The 17,075-nt window shown below is 53.2% G+C and overlaps 2 protein-coding genes across 7 annotated transcripts in view; both read right to left on the minus strand.

Annotated features, from left to right (window-relative positions):
• Positions 1-1,545, minus strand: part of GDPD5 (glycerophosphodiester phosphodiesterase domain containing 5) — an 87,540-nt gene extending 85,995 nt beyond the window's left edge. For 3 of the 6 annotated variants that reach the window (XM_060605589.3, XM_081790332.1, XM_081790333.1), the window contains exon 1: positions 716-1,545. The gene's annotated coding sequence lies outside the window, so the exon portion shown is untranslated. The remainder of the gene's footprint in view (positions 1-715) is intronic. The other 3 variants (XM_060605593.3, XM_060605592.3, XM_060605594.3) reach the window with 3 other exon arrangements.
• KLHL35 (kelch like family member 35) overlaps positions 1-17,075 on the minus strand; it is a 140,502-nt gene that overhangs the window by 99,786 nt on the left and 23,641 nt on the right. The window lies entirely within an intron of this gene.

Consider the following 17,075-nt stretch of genomic DNA (forward strand, 5'->3'; position numbering starts at 1 on the left):
TCTGATGGGCTCTGACTTGGGGACCTCTAGAGTGAGTTTTCCCAACAAGCAAGCAGCATCTCAGGATGCCATGGTGTCCTAGAGACCCCAGAGCCTGGCACACAGGGGCCAGGGGCCACTGCTCCCTGGTATGGGGTCCACAGGGAGGGAAGCTGTGGAACTGGGAAGCTTCCCATCTCTACCCTCAACTCTGGGTCACCTTTCCTGGGACGTGACCTGGCCGTGGAGTGGGAGGGAAGGCGGCCAGAGGAAGCCACCTCCCCAGCCTCAGGATCAGCTCTTGGATGCCCCAGTGGCCCTGCTTTGACCCCTCCCCGCCACCTCCTGCCTGGCGGCTGTCCACTTCCTTTCTTCGTTCTCCACTTCTTTCCCTCTCCACCCTAACCCTCCAACCCAGTCTCATCCCCTGGAGTGAAAACATCAGGGTCACTCAACCCCGCTGAGCCTCAGCGTCCCCATCTGTAAGAGCCCATAACAATGCACAACACCTTTTATCTCATGGAATAGTAGTGAGCCTTAAACGAGGGACCATTTGCGCAAGGGTGGGGCGCGGACCCGCACACAATGGGCGCTCAATAAGTGCCCGTTTTCTCCCTTCCAGGCGCCCTCTCCTAGCTCCAGCCCCAGCTAGTGCCCGGTACACGCCCGCAGCTGGCCCCGCACTGCCCGGTAGGGGTCGAAGGCCGCCCTTGCCTGGCATCCGGGGCTCTCTCACCTGCAGCTCTCGGCTCTCGCCGGCCGCCGGGCAGGGGTGGTGGTGGTGGGGTGGCCTGTGATCCCTTCTTCGGGGCAAACGCTGAGCCCTCGTCTGGGGCGGCAGAAAGGTGACGGCTTCGGCTCGCAGCACCAGCTCGGTCCGGCTCAGTCCAACTGCCCAGCAGGCTTGGGACCCCTCACGGGGTGCTTGGACCCGGGCCGGGGTTTTCTGGGCGTCCCAAGTCCGAAGCACGGGGCGGAAGGCAGCTGAAGGTTTGGGTCTCGGGAGCCAGAGTCTGGGGGCTTCTGGGCTCCGTTGCACTCGGTCGGGAGGCTGTGGGCACCCGCCTTAACCCGGGTCCGGGGGCTCCGACACACACTACAGAAAGGCAGGGTACAAGCCCGCAACCATAGACCAGTATGGTGGGCCAGGGGCTTCCCGCCCCAGGGCACTGGATCGGGTCGGGAGCTCAGGGCGTCCCAGCCACGACGCCCCGGATCGCGGGGCTGGGAGCGTCCCGGCACAGAACCCCGGGCTGGGGCAGGCGGGGCAGGGCGCAGGCGAGGACGCGCAGAGCCGCGGCGGCCGAAGCCCGGCGGAGAAGTCTTCCCAGGTCCGGACTCGGCTCGCTCTGCAAAATGGGGCGGACCTCGGCGCGTCGGCTGACTCCGGAGCTCGGGGCCGCGGCTCCACTTCCTCCTCTTCCCCCGGCTCGCTCGCGGCTCGCTCAGCCCTGCGCGGCAGCCGCAGCCACCCCCGCTGCTGTCATCCCCGCCGCCCACCCCCACAAGAGCTGCAGCCGGAGCCGGAGCCGGAGCCGGAGCCGAGCCCAGCGGAGGCAGCGCCGCCCAGCGCCAGAGCTCCAGCTGGCGAGGCTCCGTCCGAGCGGGGCGGGGTCAGGCGAGGCCACGCCCACCGCCGGGCCTTTGGCAAGGGGCGGGGCGCGCCCCAGAGACCCTCCTCCGGCCCCGCTCAGTCGGACAGCGGGAGCCAATGGGAAGATGGGAAAAGAGCGGAGCTCTGCGGAACGTGTACTCTACCCCGAAGAGGGCGGGGCAGACAGTGGAGACTTTGCGGCTGGGGAGAGGACAATGGAGGGGTGGGGGGTTTTAAAGAGTGGAACGGGGTACAGAGTCGCCTGGGGACCCAGATGGAGGGAGAGGTGATGACTGCTGTGTGTGGGATGGGGGCGCGGAGGCTGCCGTGTGTTGGGGAGTGGGGGGTCAGGAGGTAGGAAAAGAAGCAGGGTGGAGGTGAGGTAAGGTATTCGGGGATAGCGGAGTCCCCAGGGATAGGGGAGCTCTCCGGGGTGGTGGGACACCGCCTCCACAGTACTCTTCCCCCTTCCCCAGTTCAAGGGCTCAGCGCGCGGAGGTGAGCGTTGGAAGCTGTGAAACATTCAGATTTCACGAAGCGGTGAAAAATGTTTTTGAAAATAAAGATCGTATCTACCTACCTACCTATCGTCCTTCCTTCCTTCCTCCCTTCCATCCTCCCTCCCTCCCTTCTTTCTTTCCTTCCTTCCTTCAACATTTCCCCCTTCCCAGCGCCCATCTTCGAGGAGGAGCGTCCTTGCCAGTTTTAGATACACTAAATCAAGAGCAGTGTGTGAGGATCACACACACGCACTCCCTCTCTCTCAATCCCTCTCTCTCTCCATCTCTCTCTCTCTCAATCTCTCTGTCTCTTTCTCTCTCTCCCTCCCCTCGAGTAAGGCAGCATCTGCCCTCGGCTCCCTGCCCTCCCCTCCCCCAGCGCCTTGGGTCGGGGGAGCTGTGTCTGATTATCTGATTATTTCCAAGAGTCCCCTGCCAACTGCACAGGGCAGGGCACAGGGCAGACGTTAGAGGGTTTTGATGTATGAATGAATGAGTGTTGATGTGCTGCTGGGTCATGTAAAAGTCACTAATTGGCCTGGGGAGCAAAGGAATGGCGGCTGCACAGTAAGGCTTTTCAGTAAGCCTCACACAATAGGTGCCCCATTTCCCTGATGACACCAAAGCACAGAGAGGCCAAGTGATATTCTCAAGATCATATAGCTGGCACAGGATTTTATCCACTCATCACTATCGCTTTCTAGGGCATAGCTGTGTAGCTGTGACCAGGTTACTTGACCTTGCTGAGCCTCTGGTTCCTCATCTGTAAAAGGGAAATAAAGATGCTGCTACTTGGTGGGGACTGGCAGGCACCAGACTTCAAAAAATGGAGGGAAGGGTATTCCTGGCAGTTTTTAAGCCAGGCATTGATAGGGGAAAGAGAGCTTTGTAGGGAAGCCAGGTAGCACGAAAACAGTTAAAAGCCACAGGAGGCAAATGCCATGGGCCTGCACAGTGAAGGTTGGAGTCTTCAATGAGGTCTGGACCCTGAGGCTCTGGCCCATCCCCTCTTGAGAGTGCAGCAGCCTTAGGGTCTGGTTGGAAGAACAAGGAAGAGGGTGAGCTTGAGGCTGAAGTCCAGGGGAGCACCCTCTCTTGCATTGGCATTCCAGGCCACCCCTCTGACAACCAGTGAGTCCAGGCTGGGGCCTCAGAATAACCCTACTGGGTTCAGGGTCATGAGCAAGACCCCAACAGAGTTCTTGGTCCTCAGAATAAAGTCTGAACTCCCTCCTGTCTGGCTCTATCATGCTCTTCTCTTCCCATCAGTTCTGTTGTTCCTTCCCTGGGAGCTGTCCAACCACTCTGAACTTGTCTTCAACAAAAGAATGTCCTCCCTAACCTCCACGGTTTTGCCCAGGCTGGCCTCTCTGCCCAGAGCACTGTCCATTCCCTGAGGTTCCCTCCTAATCTAGCTACCCCCTACTTCTGGCCTGAGCCTGCCTTTTACTCCCTCAGGGAAGCCTTGCCTAACCCTCCAGAATAGACCAGGGGTCCCCAGGAGTGTTCTTTCAGACTCCATGCCTTTACATATGCAGTTTCCTCTGCCCTCTTTACTGCTATATCTTCAGAGCCCAGCACATAGCAGGTGCTCAGTGAGTAACCGTTGAATGAATGTTCCATCTCACAAATCAAGTGTCTCCTCACTGAGAAGCCTTCCTGGACTCTCCCAGGAAGTCTGCCTTCGGTACGAGATCTCTTGGCTTGAAGGCTCTGTAATTATGTATTTGGCATCTAGCTGGCCCCACTGGGCTGTGGGAGCATGTCTGTGGCAGTGCGCCCCCACCCACCAGCACCCCACGGAGCGTAGAGCCGGGCCTTGTAAGACCTCAACATAGAGCAATGAATGAGGCTCTCAGAGAGCAGTTCTCTGGCCGCCCCTGCTGAGAGCCTCCTAGGCGGTTCAGATGAGCAGAATGCCAGAATGAAAAGGAGGCTTTCAGAACAGACCCCCATCACCTCTGAGGCCTGGGGGAAGAGCGCCCAAGGTCACCAGGAGGTGACCAGCAAATAGTTGTCAGACACCCACATTCGCCCTCTGGCTACCCTCCCCGGGGCTGGGGGGGGGGGGGGGGGAGGCGGGGAGGAAGTCTCCCGACCTGGGAGAATCCGGCCTTTTTGCCACCAGAGAGGCCCACAAAGTGTGGCAGATTCATGGTCATGGCAGTTTGCCTGGGAGGGTGACCGAGGGCTCAGGGGAAGGCTCTGAACCTCGGCCTCTGGGGCTGACAGAGAAGGCTGAACTTGTCGGTCTCGTGCCCACCCTCCCAGAGCCTGGCATCCTCCTTATATCCTCCTTATATGACCAGAGGAGGTCATATCCTCCTTATATGACCAGAGGAGGATTAACAGTGGGCCTGTTGCAGCTTCAGCTCTGTCACACGGTTCCTTTTTATTCTTGTGGCAAATATTCACTTTTGTGCCTCCATGTACAGTGGGAATTTTGCATTCCTTTTCTTTTTCTTTTTTATGTTTATTTTTGAGAGGGGGGAGGGCCAGAGAGAGGGAGACACAGAATCCAAAGCAGGATCCAAGCTCTGGGATGACAGCACAGGGCCCGACGCAGGGCTCGAACCCGTGACCCGTGAGATCACGACCTGAGCCGAAGTAGGACGCTTAACCGACTGAACCACCTAGGTGCCCCTGCATTCTTTTCCTTAAACAGGAACTCCAAATTGTATAAGGCTGCATGCCCTGCGAGATCTGCTTCCAACAAATCATTAGGGTGCACCCATGATGTGCAGGCACTGTGCTAGGTGCCGGCAGGGGACAGCAGGGAGAACGAGGCAGCTTCTGCACTAACCTCCTGCTGGTGGGGCTGATGGGCTCAACTGAGCTCACAGTATGTGCTGCTTTCCTACCTGTCTGCCTCTCCAGCCTGGAATCCATCTCCAACTCATGCTGCCCGCATGCCCCCCCTCCCCCCGCCTTCAAGGACCCTCTGAGAAGCCTGCCCGACCCTCCAGGTGGGAAGCACAGCATTGTCCATCGAAGCAGCTGACAATGCAAGCTTTTTGTGCCTTTCTGGGGACACTGATCCCCTTGGCTCTTGGGCTACTTGTGGGTCAGTTTTTAGAGGGCAAGGGATAGAGTCTTGTCTGTACCCCCAGCCCATCCCACATTTACCAATAATTCCTGAGCTGGATGAAGTCCTAGACTACACATTGGGCATCCAGGGATGGGACTACTGGGGAGGAGACAGCCCTTGACATCAAGGCACTCCAGTCCCAGGGCTGTGTGCAGCGGCTATATGTACAGAGTGCTCTGTGAACACAGAGGAGGGTGCCTGCTTTGGCAAGGGGGGGGGGGCAGGGCGGGGTCAAGGGCAGTTTCGCAGAAAGATGACATTTGAGTTGGCTATCTAAGGCTAAGTGGAAGTTGTCAGATAAGGAGAGAAGTCTAGGCAGATGGAACCCAGAGTACAAAGGCCCAGAAGTGGGAACAGGCAGGTGACAGGTGAGAACTGTGGTGTGTTTGAGGGAAGGGCAATGATGAGGGGAGGGAGAGCTTGAGGACACACAATGGCACAGCTAGAGCACAGACTCTGAACCCACACGGCCTGGGTTCGCATACTGGCTCTGCCTTTACGAGCTCTGTCATGGCCCTGTGCCTGTCTCCTCTATAAAGTGTGGATACTACCAGTACCTATCTCACGGGGTATTATTTATAAGGATTAAATGAAGTCCATTTTCTAAGAGTTTAGGGTAATGTTGGCGCATGGTAAGCCCGCTGCGAGTGATAAATAAGGTGGAGCTGGAGGGGCGGGCAGAGGCCATATTAGGCAAGGCTTTGACTTTGGACTTTTACTTGGAGGCACCAGAACTTTAACAAGGAGGAAGGGATCCAGCCTCCCTCCTCCCACCCAGGAACTGCAGGCCCCCTCCCCCTCCCCCTCCCCAGCCCTCGGTGCCTCTAGTGGCATCAGTCAATACATAGTGGGACTGCAGGGGCTGGGTCCACATCCCCCCCCCCCCCCACCGCCGCCCCGGCATACCCAAGGCAAGTGTATGGCCTGATTTGTTGCCAGAGGAGGTCAGGGAGGGGCCCTGAGGGCGTCTGGGCATCTGGGCAGGAAGAGCATCTGAACCCTGGCCGGCCCTGAAGGATGGTGGGACGGGGTAAGAGTTTGTGTTGAGTGGGGAGTGGTGGGGGTGTTGGAAAGGCAGCAAAGTCACTTACCTGACCTGGAGACAAAGTAGGATGTGGGACGCTTGGGGCGTGATGTTTGGGCTGGGGAGCCAGAGGCGCATCCTGGCCTAGTCACCTCCCTTCTCTCTGCCTCAGTTTCCTCGTGAGTAAAATGGAGACGAAAATGGCCCCTCAAAGGTGGTAAGGACTAAAGCGCTTGGTCAGCCAGGCCTGAGGCAGCATGGTGTGTGTGTGGGGGGTGGGTGGAGATCTACTCGGTTCCATGGTACCAAGGCGCTGCCAGCAGAGGGGAGTCTGGGGAGAGTTTAAGCAGGAGACGATGTCAGATCTGCTTTTCAGAGCTTGTTCTGGTCCGTCTTTGGAGAAGACTGAGGCAGAGAGGGCAGCTCGGGCCTGTTTTGAGAATCCAGAGGACAAGGAAAGGTAAGGTTCTGAACCTGGGCTCCAGGGGTGGGCGTGGGGGGTCAAGGACATTTAGGGGGAAAGAGACAAGCTACTGATTGTGTCTATGTGGGGTAAGGGAGATAGAGAATCTGAGATGTTTGGGCCTGAGACAGTCTTTAGGGTGAGAGGGGACCATTCCCAGGGAGGGAGTGTGTGGTTCACAGGGATGCAGCAGGAAAGAGATAAAGCGGGAGAGGGGGTGGGCCAGGAGCATTGGGACTGAATGCTTGGGGTCAGCATCTGGGTTCTTTTTTAAAAAAAATTTTTTTTTAACGTTTATTTATTTTTGAGACAGAGAGAGACAGAGCATGAACAGGGGAGGGGCAGAGAGAGAGGGAGACACAGATTCTGAAACAGGCTCCAGGCCCCGAGCTGTCAGCACAGAGCCCGACGGGGGGCTCGAACTCACGGACTGTGAGATCATGACCTGAGCCGAAGTCGGACGCTTAACCGACCAAGCCACCCAGGCGCCCCCAGCATCTGGGTTCTGATGGTGGTTCTCAGGAGAGGTGGAGGCAGGAACAGGGGTGCGTGCGTGTGGACTTTGTGGGTAGCCTTTCCCAGGTCGATGGCAAAGGGTGCACGCTTGAGTGGCAGCTGGGGGAGGAGGCAGAGTTGGAGGCTTTGGGTTTTTATTTTTGGAGGGGAACATAAAGCCTACAGCCCTGTGCAGGAGAGGAGGTAGCCAATCAGTGGGCTGGAGAGACAAGGTGCCGACCAGAGACTGAGGAGAGGCAGCACTTCCGGCTTCTGGGTGGTGAGGGGACCGGAGTGGGGACAGGGCAGGTGAGGGAGATCAGGCCTGAAGGCCTCCGTGAAGCAGGAGCCAAGGTGTCTGCCCTCCAAGGAGAGGGTCAAGTGGAGCAGGCCTCAAGGCAGGAAGCTTGGAGGCGTGGCCGTGGAAAGTGGAAGGGAGACCAAGGTGAGAGCCATAAATCTGTGTTGGCTCCTTTCATATGGTGGAGGGATTGGGGATGGCTTCGGGAAACGTCTGTATTAAGTAAATAAGAATTTATACCTGGCCTGCTTCTCATTCTGCTGGATCCTTGGCTCCAGTCTTGAAAGGATGGGCAGCTTCAGGATCCTCCCTGACCCCCGATCCTGCGACTCCCTCCCCTCCACCAAGCCTTGCTACCCCGTCAGTGGGAATAACAGCGATCATTATCAGCTTACCGGCACTTCCTGATGTTCGTAAGAGGGGGAATCTTGGACCCACCATTGTCAATTGCATTCCCCCCGGGACCTTGAACTCCTTGTTGGATTTCTTCCCTGTCTTCAGCAGCACGGGGGCGCGGGTCACACCCAATAGGTGCCTAATACCTTTAAAGCGAAGCAAAGGGGAGAACTTTATTTGACCGCCTCTGCTGCCCCCTGCTGTCTGATATGGGTTGGTGCAGAATAATGGTTGTAAGTGCTAACGCTACAGCTCTGACTCTCCAATTTGTGGGTCTCCAGTCACTGTTTCACGCCTAAAAATTATTGAAGACGCCACAGAACTTTTGCTTATATGGTTTATATTGGCCTTTACAGTGTTATAAATTAAAACAGACTCTTAAAAATGTTCATGTAATTAATTTAAAATAACAACCTTCCTACGTTTAAACATCTTTATGAAAAATATCTTTTCCTAAAGAAAAAAACGAGGATGAAGAGTGGCATTGTTTCACAGATTTACAAGTTTCTTAATGCCTGGCTTAACAAAATACGGCTGGATTCTCCTATCTGTTTCTGCATTCGATCAAGCACAATATGCTGTTTTGTTTGAAGCTGACAAAGAAAATGGAGGCTTATGCTGATATGTAGTTAGAAAAGAAGGGGTATTTTAATGGCCTTTTCAAATAATTGCGGACACAGCAACAGTCAGTTGCTATTAGAATCTGAAATCACATCAGTGAAATTTTCTTACTCAGTTCCATTAACATCCATTGGTCTCCTTTGCACTGTTAAATACATCTTTTACCCGTGCCTGATTTTGTAACAGCATGCAGTGGCCATTAGGGAAAAAATTAATTCGCCAAGTTACCTTTCAAATGCTGATAAATTTTGGCATACACTAGCTAAAAAAATCAAATTCACTAATATCACTACTGATCTCATCAGAGAAATCTTTCAGTATTGAGAAGCTGTCAAGCTTACAGTGGTGAACACGAGTCTTCCAAAATTCTAATTTTCACTTGAAAGCTTGAATTTTTATCATTAGCCACAAATCCTGTCAGTCTACCCTGAAATGACAGGCTCATTTCTTCAGTTTTGAGAAAATGCCTGCCAGATATTCAAGTCTGCATAAGCATAATTTGCCTGTCAATTTTTCTTTCGAGCAAAAATAGCGTTCCATGAAAACAGTGGCTAGGGTAGCTCACAGTTCAAGCAGTTGCACAAATGCTTTTCCTGGAGGCAACCACAATGCTTCTGTCTACAGCAGAAGTGCTTCAGGATACTTTCCGTTTCATCACAAGGAATATTAAAAAGGTGTGTATTCAAGGGTCAATAAAGAATGAATTGAATACGTTTTCTTGTTTCATCAATAAGATAATTTTATTGCTTTCTTGAGTGATATTGGCAGTGTTTTCTTGCGAGGCCATGGCAGCAAAGAATATGATTATTTCTAGGACAGTTTGGAGCTCCAATTGGTATGGAGGCACCAGTGGTTGCATCATCTGTGAAACATCACCCCAGTGGAAAAGGCAAGGGATGCTTAGTATCGTTATGCAAAGAGTTTGGACGTAAAAGGGTCTAGTGTCTGCTCTGGAATGTGTATTTTGTACTAGGCACTGGTTCGAGCATTTTACTCTTTAAAAAAAAAATTGTGGTAAAATATACATGACATAAAATTTATATTTTCACCATTTTTTAAAGTTTATTTATTTCGAGAGAGAGGGAGAGAGAGAACGCACACAAGTGGGGGAGGGGCAGAGAGAGGGAGGGAGAGAGAGAGAATCCCAAGCAGGCTCTGCACCATCAGTGTGGCGCCCAACGTGGGGCTCAAACTCACAAACCTTGAGATCATGACCTGAGTCCAAATCAAGAGCTGGTCACTCAACTGAGCCACCCATGTGGCCATGTTTTCACCACTGTTTAATTTTTAATTTTTTGTGTTTATTTATTTTTGAGAGAGAGAGAGAGAGAGAGAGAGAGTGTGTGTGTGTGTGTGTGTGTGTGTGTGTGTGTGAGTGGGGGAGGGGTGGAGAGAGGGGGAGACACAGAATGCGAAGCAGGCTCCAGGCTCTGAGCTGGCAGCACAGAGCCCGACGCGGGGCTCGAACTCAGGAACCGCGAGATCATGACCTGAGCCGAAGACAGATGCCCAACCGATGGAGCCACCCAGGCGCCCCTCACCATTTTTAGTGTAGAGTTCAGTGGCATAAAGCCCATGCACACTGTTATGCAACCATCAGCACTGCTCATCTCCAGGACTTTTTTCATCTTATGAAACTGAAAGGCACGCCCATTACACAATAACTTCCTATTCCCTCATCCCCCAGCCCCCGGCAACCACCATTCTACTTTCCGTCTTCATGAATTTGTTACCTCATACAAGCGAAACCATACAGACTTATTCACTCAGCGTAATGTCTTCAAGGTTCATCCATGTTGTAGCATGTGCCAGGATTTCCTTCCTTTTCGAGGCCGGATAATAGTCCGTTGTATGGATATGTCACATATTTTGTTTCTCCATCCGCCAATGGGCCGTGGAGTTGCTTCCATCTCTTGGCTGCCATGAAAAGTGCTGCTGTGGACTTGGGCGTGCGAGTATCAATTCTGTTGGGTAGATCCCCATTAGTGGAATTGCTGGGTTATATGGTCGTTCTATTTTCAATATGTTTTAATTAAAATTTTAAAAATGAAAAATTTTAAGTGTTAAATACTGTTTGCCACAGTGGCTGCAACATTTTACCTTTCCACCAGCAGTGCACAAGGGTTCCAGTGTTTCCACATCCTCTCCAACACTTGTTATTTTTATGTTTTTTGATAATAGCCATCCCAGTGGGTACGAAGTATTATCTTCTTTTTTTTTTAAGTTTATTTATTTATTTTGAGAGAGAGAGAAAGAGAACTAGCAGGGGAGGGGCAGAGAGAGAGAGTGGGGGAGGTAGGATCAGAAGTGGGCTCTGTACTGATAGCAGAGAGCTCGATGTGGGGTGTGAACTCAAACCCCGCGAGATCATGACCTGAGCAGAAGTCAGACACTTAACTGACTGAGCCACCCAGGCGCCCCAGCTTTGTGGTTTCGATTTGCAATTTCCTAATGGTTAGTGATGTTAAGCATCTTTTCATGTGCTTATTGGTCATCTGTTTATCTTCTTTGAAGAAATGTCTACTCTAGTTCTTTGCTTGTTTTTGAATCAGGTTGTTTTTGCTTGTTGACAAGCATTTTGCTCTTAAGCTTCATCACAGCCCTAGAGGGTAAGCTGTTATGGTTGTCACTTACCAACGTGAGAAAACCAACCTGGAGGTTAAGTAGCACGCCCACAGTCACACAGCTAGGAAGGGGTAAATCCGGGGTAAAGATAATCTGGTGTTCTTTTTCACCATGCCTTTCTCTTGTGCAGAGAATGGAAGGGCATCCTTTATCTCCAGGAGCAGCAGGGGTGAGGGAAGAAACAGAAGAGTCACTCAGTTGATGTCCTGTCTCGAGCATCATGCACCTAAGAGGCAATCATGGGTGCTCTTCTTCAGGGTAGAAAATTGGAAATACCCCAACCAGCCAACACCTCAGGAAAGGTGATACTAACTGTGGCTTCCTATAATAACTCAATTCAAGGAAACTTTGCTGAGCACCCAGCCCATGCCAGAACCCACAGACTTCTCTTCTTATTCAGTTTCTGTAACAGAACAAGTTTCAGCATAAAGGGGAATTCAGTGAAAGGATATGGGGGAGTCCCCTAACTTCTAAGGGCAGGGGTAGGGTCACGCCTTTGGATGAGGCAAAAAACAGGGCCATCCAACAGGTCCCAAATGAATATTATGGTCCATCCACCCAAAGAGAAAGTGAGTTTGCTATCTCTGTCCTAGTTGCAAAATTCTTGGAAAGAAGGCATTCGGCCTAGAATGACCATGGTCCTCAGTCTTCATTATGGAGGTTGAGAGCAAAGGAATGTGGTATCCGTGTTTGCAAACATGGATGGTGGGGCAGGGCAATTCTTGGGGGGAAAAAAGGTGCTTGGCAGACAATCTTCCCAGCTTCTCCCACATTGATCAATACACAAACATGCCTTTTCAGTCTCAATGATGTTTGTTTGTAATATTTTGAACTTTTGTTTTACTGAGCAATTCTGCATGGATAGCAACGAGAGGATTCACACATTGTGACTTCTAGTGTGACTTTTGGTGATGATTTCTCTTACCTTGGTGCACTGGTCAGCTACTGCCATAATGATGCTGCGTAACAAACAACTAAAAATCTTGACGGCTTATAAACAGTATCTCTCTGTGTTGCTCACAGTCTGCAGGTAGGCTGGCGTGGCAGGAAATGCTCTGCTTCAGGCTTTCAGGCTCAGGTCTGTTCCACCTGCCTCTCATTCTGAGATCAATGGCTGCCCAACTCATGCTTTCTTCACGCAACTGTCAGGGTGCAAGCAGAAACACGTGATGCCTCTTAAGGCCTGGGCTCAGAACAATCACACAGTCTCTTCTGACCACATTCCACTGGCCAAAGCGGGACACAAGACCAAGTCCAAAGTCAACAGGGGCGCCTGGGTGGCGCAGTCGGTTAAGCGTCCGACTTCAGCCAGGTCACGATCTCGCGGTCCGTGAGTTCGAGCCCCGCGTCAGGCTCTGGGCTGATGGCTCGGAGCCTGGAGCCTGTTTCCGATTCTGTGTCTCCCTCTCTCTCTGCCCCTCCCCCGTTCATGCTCTGTCTCTCTCTGTCCCAAAAATAAATAAAAAATGTTGAAAAAAAAAAAAATTTCAAAGTCAACAGACCAAGGAAGTACACTCTACCCTCAGTGGACCATGGCAATGATAGGAGGGAGAATGGAGAACAAAATGGCATAGGCGGAGAGAGAGCGGCGAGGTAGGACTTCGGGCAGGGCTCACCTCCTCACAGAAGCGTCCCTGGGTCAATGCTCCTCTGGGCTGCCACAGGCCCTTGGGCTTCCCTCTGTCCTCTCATTTACCAGTCACTTCTGTGAACATCAGCTTATGCGTCTGCTTCTACCAGGCCACACACACCCCAGCACCCAGCATGGGTCATTGTTGCCCCCTGTTCTACTGCCCCCTGTGGGCAGCCCAGTCCTCCTGGGCAGGGAGAGCAATTCCTTCACGCAGTCATTGCTTCTTTCCTTTCTTCATTCTTTAAATACATGTATACTGAGAGATTGCTTTGTGCTCAGCATTGTTTTAGTGCTGGGGATACAGCAGCGAAAATCTCTGCCATCATGAAATTTAGTTTCTAGTGGAGGGAGGTAGACAATAAACAAACAAACAAACAAACAAACAAGAACAAGATATTAGTTGAGATACATGGTGCAGAGAAAAGAAAGAGCGCCACAGACGGAGGAGAACATAGAGTGTCAGCAGGGGAGTTACTATATTAAATGGAGTGGTCAAGAAAGGGGACATCTGAGTGAAAAAAAAAAAAAAAACCTGAAGCAGACCACAGGTGCAAAGGCCCTGAGGTGGAGCACACCTAGTATGTTCAAGCCAGGAGGCCAATGTGGCTTGAGTGAAGGGGGTGATGGAGGGGGTGGGGTGGAGGAGGAAGGTAAAAGATGGATCCATGAGGTCACAGAGAGCGGATCGGTGGGCCCAGAGCCCACAGTAAGGAATTGAATTTTTGCTTCCGTCGAAATGGGGAAGCACCTCCGAGCTCAAAGCAGAGGGGTTCAGTGTTTGCCTCAGGAGTTAAATAGACCAAGGGCGGGGGGTGGGTTCAAAGCAGGGACAGTGGAATGCAGCAACCAGAGGGGAGGTGGTGGCAGCCCAGGGGAGGGCAACAGCAGGGCGGTGTGAGAGGTGGTCAGATTCCATAAGTCTTTGGAAGGTGGAGCCACAGGATTTCCTGATGAACTGAATGTAGGTTGTGAGAGAGAGGAGTCAAGGCTGGCCCTGCCTGAGCACCTAGAGGGATGGCAGTGCCCTGATCTGTCACGAGGAAGGTGACAGGAGCGAGAGGTTTTGGGGGGCAGATCAGAATTTGGGATTGGATGTGCTGATTCTCAGCTGTCTCTCAGACATCCAAGCAGACATGGCGGGCCAACAGTTGGGTGTCCGAATCTGGGGTCTGAGACAGGTCCAGAAACGTGGGCGTTGGGGCACGGGGACGGTGTTTAAAGTCTCGTGCTTGGATGAGACCAATAAAGAAATGGTTGCTGAAGAAGACAAGACCAGGACTGAGCGTCAGCCTCCTGCATCCAGGGAAGAGGAGGACTGGGCAAGAGAGACAGAGGGGGAGTCCGGGAGAAGAGCAGGCCGAAACCCAGGGGTAGAGCGGGGCTAAGGAACCACAGGAGGCTGGACCTGGGGGCAGAGATCAGCCTCGATCCTCTGAGGGGTTCTGATGTAAAAGAAGGGAAGACAAGGGACAGAGAGGGAAACTGAGGTTTTCGTGACATAGAGCACGTGAGACATGTGTATACCCAAGGGAAGAAGAGAGGACAGAAGAGCTGAATGCTGGGAGAGAGCAGACTGCCTGGGGCAGGGGTGGGGGCACACCGGAGGAGGGGCTGGCTTGAGCTTGAGGACTTGTATTACCCACAAGATATGGAGGGAGCCTGAGGTGGGGCGCTCTTTTCCGTTTGCTTTCATTTTCTCAGTGACTCAGGAGGCAAGATCATGAGCTGGGATGGAGGTGGGAAGGGGTCTTGGAGATGGGAGGGCAGAGGAGAAGCTATGCAGCTGTCGCCTAGGAGGGCAGGACAGCAGACCCTGGTATGCTTGTGTGGAAGCCTTCAGGCCCCCCGCCGTCAGCATCAGGCAGCCTGGAGGGCCCAGACCCCTGGCACTTACACTGAAGCTCCTTTCCTTCCACACCGGTTGGTGGGCCAGGCAATGCAGTGTGGACGTGCAACTAAGGGACTTAATAGCATGCCACAGATCAGGGACTGGGAGAAGAAACATGCCTGGCAAATCTCAAGGCTCCAAGACCAGGTTTACATATTTAGGCAAGTTCCCCTGCTTCCAAACTTAAACAGTGGGAGGTGGGAGGTGGGGGATGGGGGTGGGTAGCGGGACGTTCAGCAGCATCCCTCTGGGGTGGTCTTACAAGGTCCTCTATGCCACCGACCCTAATGTACCCATAAAGCAGATCCTGTCACTGTCATGTCCTTAGGAATGAGAACCCCATCTCCCTGACAAGAGCTGGTGCTTGGCCGCCCTGTCTGGTTTCATTGTTTCATATTTTTGGGTCTGTTTTTTGGCAGAGGCTGCTTTTCCTAGATTACTTAACATCTGTTAGCTTGCTTCTAAAATAAAAGCGGGCAAGTCTGACTTCGATGTTTTCTCTTCCTCTGCGGTGGCCGTCAGTACAGGCCCGGCTGTCCGGGATCCTGCCCGGTGCTTTTCCACCCTGATGTCATGCCCACTCGCGGGTGGGCTTTGGTGTCCCGCCTATACCGGTCAAGCCCTTTCCCCTTCCTGGAGCGTCTTCTGCCTCCAGCTTCTGGCCTGGCTCCCGAGGATTCCTTGCCACCCAGGACCCCACTCCTGGGTTCTTGGGGTGCTGGCCTTCGGGTGTGGGCTGGCACACGCTGAGCCTTGTGGTGCTGTGACCAGCTGGCCAGGCCCGTCCAGGGATGTCCCTGCCTCTTACATCCCAGCCGGTCCCAACTCCGTCTTCTTCCTGCCTGTCCCATCAAGGCACCCCGGGAGGCCCTGTGCCAGCCCAGGAGCCAGGGCCATAACCTTGCTCAGGCCGGGAAGAAGGTGCTCACATTTGCTGAATGCTTCTGATGCACGTCAGGCACTGTGCCAGGCATGTGTGGCCGGCACTTCTGCTAATTCCCCAATATCTGTGCCCTCAGTCTTCCACATAGTAGCACTCCTGATTTTCACCTGGACGGTGGCCCTTTGGCATCAAAAGCGCATTTCACGGACTCTCTTGCTGGGGCCCTGGGACTAAAGTTACAGCCAACAGAATGTAAGCAAAATTGCTGCCTAGGACTTCTGGGAAGCACCCTTAAAGGGAGTGCCATGCACTTCTTTGGTCCATCTCTTATCTGCCACCTGGAACATGTAATGTGATGGCTAGGGCTCTAGCTGCCATCTTGGTCTTTGAAGACAAGGGCCACACCCTAGGGTTGGAGGAGCCATGAGCTAGAAGCAGCCTGAATGCCCAAGGACTTAACAAAGCAGAGCCTCCCCACCACCCCTGGACCATCGATTTCCAACCGTGCAACTGGGAGAGAAACAAAGTCTCATTTAAGCCAGAACAACTCTGGGGATTTGTTACTCATGGCTGAACCTAATCCTGCAGTGATGCCTTCCTTCTGCTGACTCACCTCATTTTCACTCTCACAAGAGCCCTGTCAAGCGGGTGTTACCCCCCTCATTGTAGAGAAGAGAAAGGAGGTTTAGGGATCTTATTTAGGCAAGTGGCCTGGGGCCCCCCAGCCAGTGTAAGACTGAAGTGAAGTGAAGTGCTCGTTCTGACTCCTGGCCCTGCTCTTGCCAGCAGCTCTCGGGGCCACACCCGGGCTGACCCACCTGTGTGCCCTGATACCACCTGGTCTTCCCAAGAGTACTTCACACAGGGCCCAGAAGCATCTAATGACGTGGGTGACACTAGATGACAACTGCTTCCGGGGCAGCTTTACCACTGGCAGCCCCACATCCCTCAGCAGTGGGCACACCCGGACCGGTGGTCACCACAGACCCGTGGCCGAGCCAGGACCCGTCGCTGCCCTGGGGACACCCAGACACTGAGCCGTTGAGACCTGCCAAATTTCCCGGGATTTGTTTCCTCCCTTCCCGGAGCCCTGAGAGCTTTCTGAGCCGGGGCCTTGGCTGCCAGCCCCTGGGGTCTGGTGAAAGGCTGGAGCAGGGCTAAGAGATTAAGGAAATGAGGCCCGTCAACGCTGGCAAGAAGTGATAGCCCAAATTGTGTCTTGGCCTGACCTTGCCCTGGCCTCACAAGTCAGGACCTCCCACTCCTGTCTTGACCCTTCTGTCTCCCCTGACTCTCTGAACATCCTACGACCCCAAGAAATCGCAGAGTCCTAGCTTGCTGGGGCCAGAGCAATCAGGCTCAGGCTGACCTAAGGGTGCCCACCCACCCCTGCCCCCACCCAGGTACCTGTCAGACATGGTGAGCTCCGAATCAGTACAGGCCAAGGGGTTCCATACTCAGGGGGACTTGTGTCATACCCTGGCTCTCCTGCTTTCTACCCGTGTGAGCTTGGCCAGTGATTTCACCTTCGGAGCCTCAGTTTTCCCATCTGACAAATAGGGAGAACGGTACCTACCACATAAGA

This window comes from Panthera onca, chromosome D1, assembly GCF_046562875.1.
Source record: "Panthera onca isolate mPanOnc1 chromosome D1, mPanOnc1 haplotype 2, whole genome shotgun sequence".
Lineage (NCBI taxonomy): Eukaryota > Metazoa > Chordata > Mammalia > Carnivora > Felidae > Panthera > Panthera onca.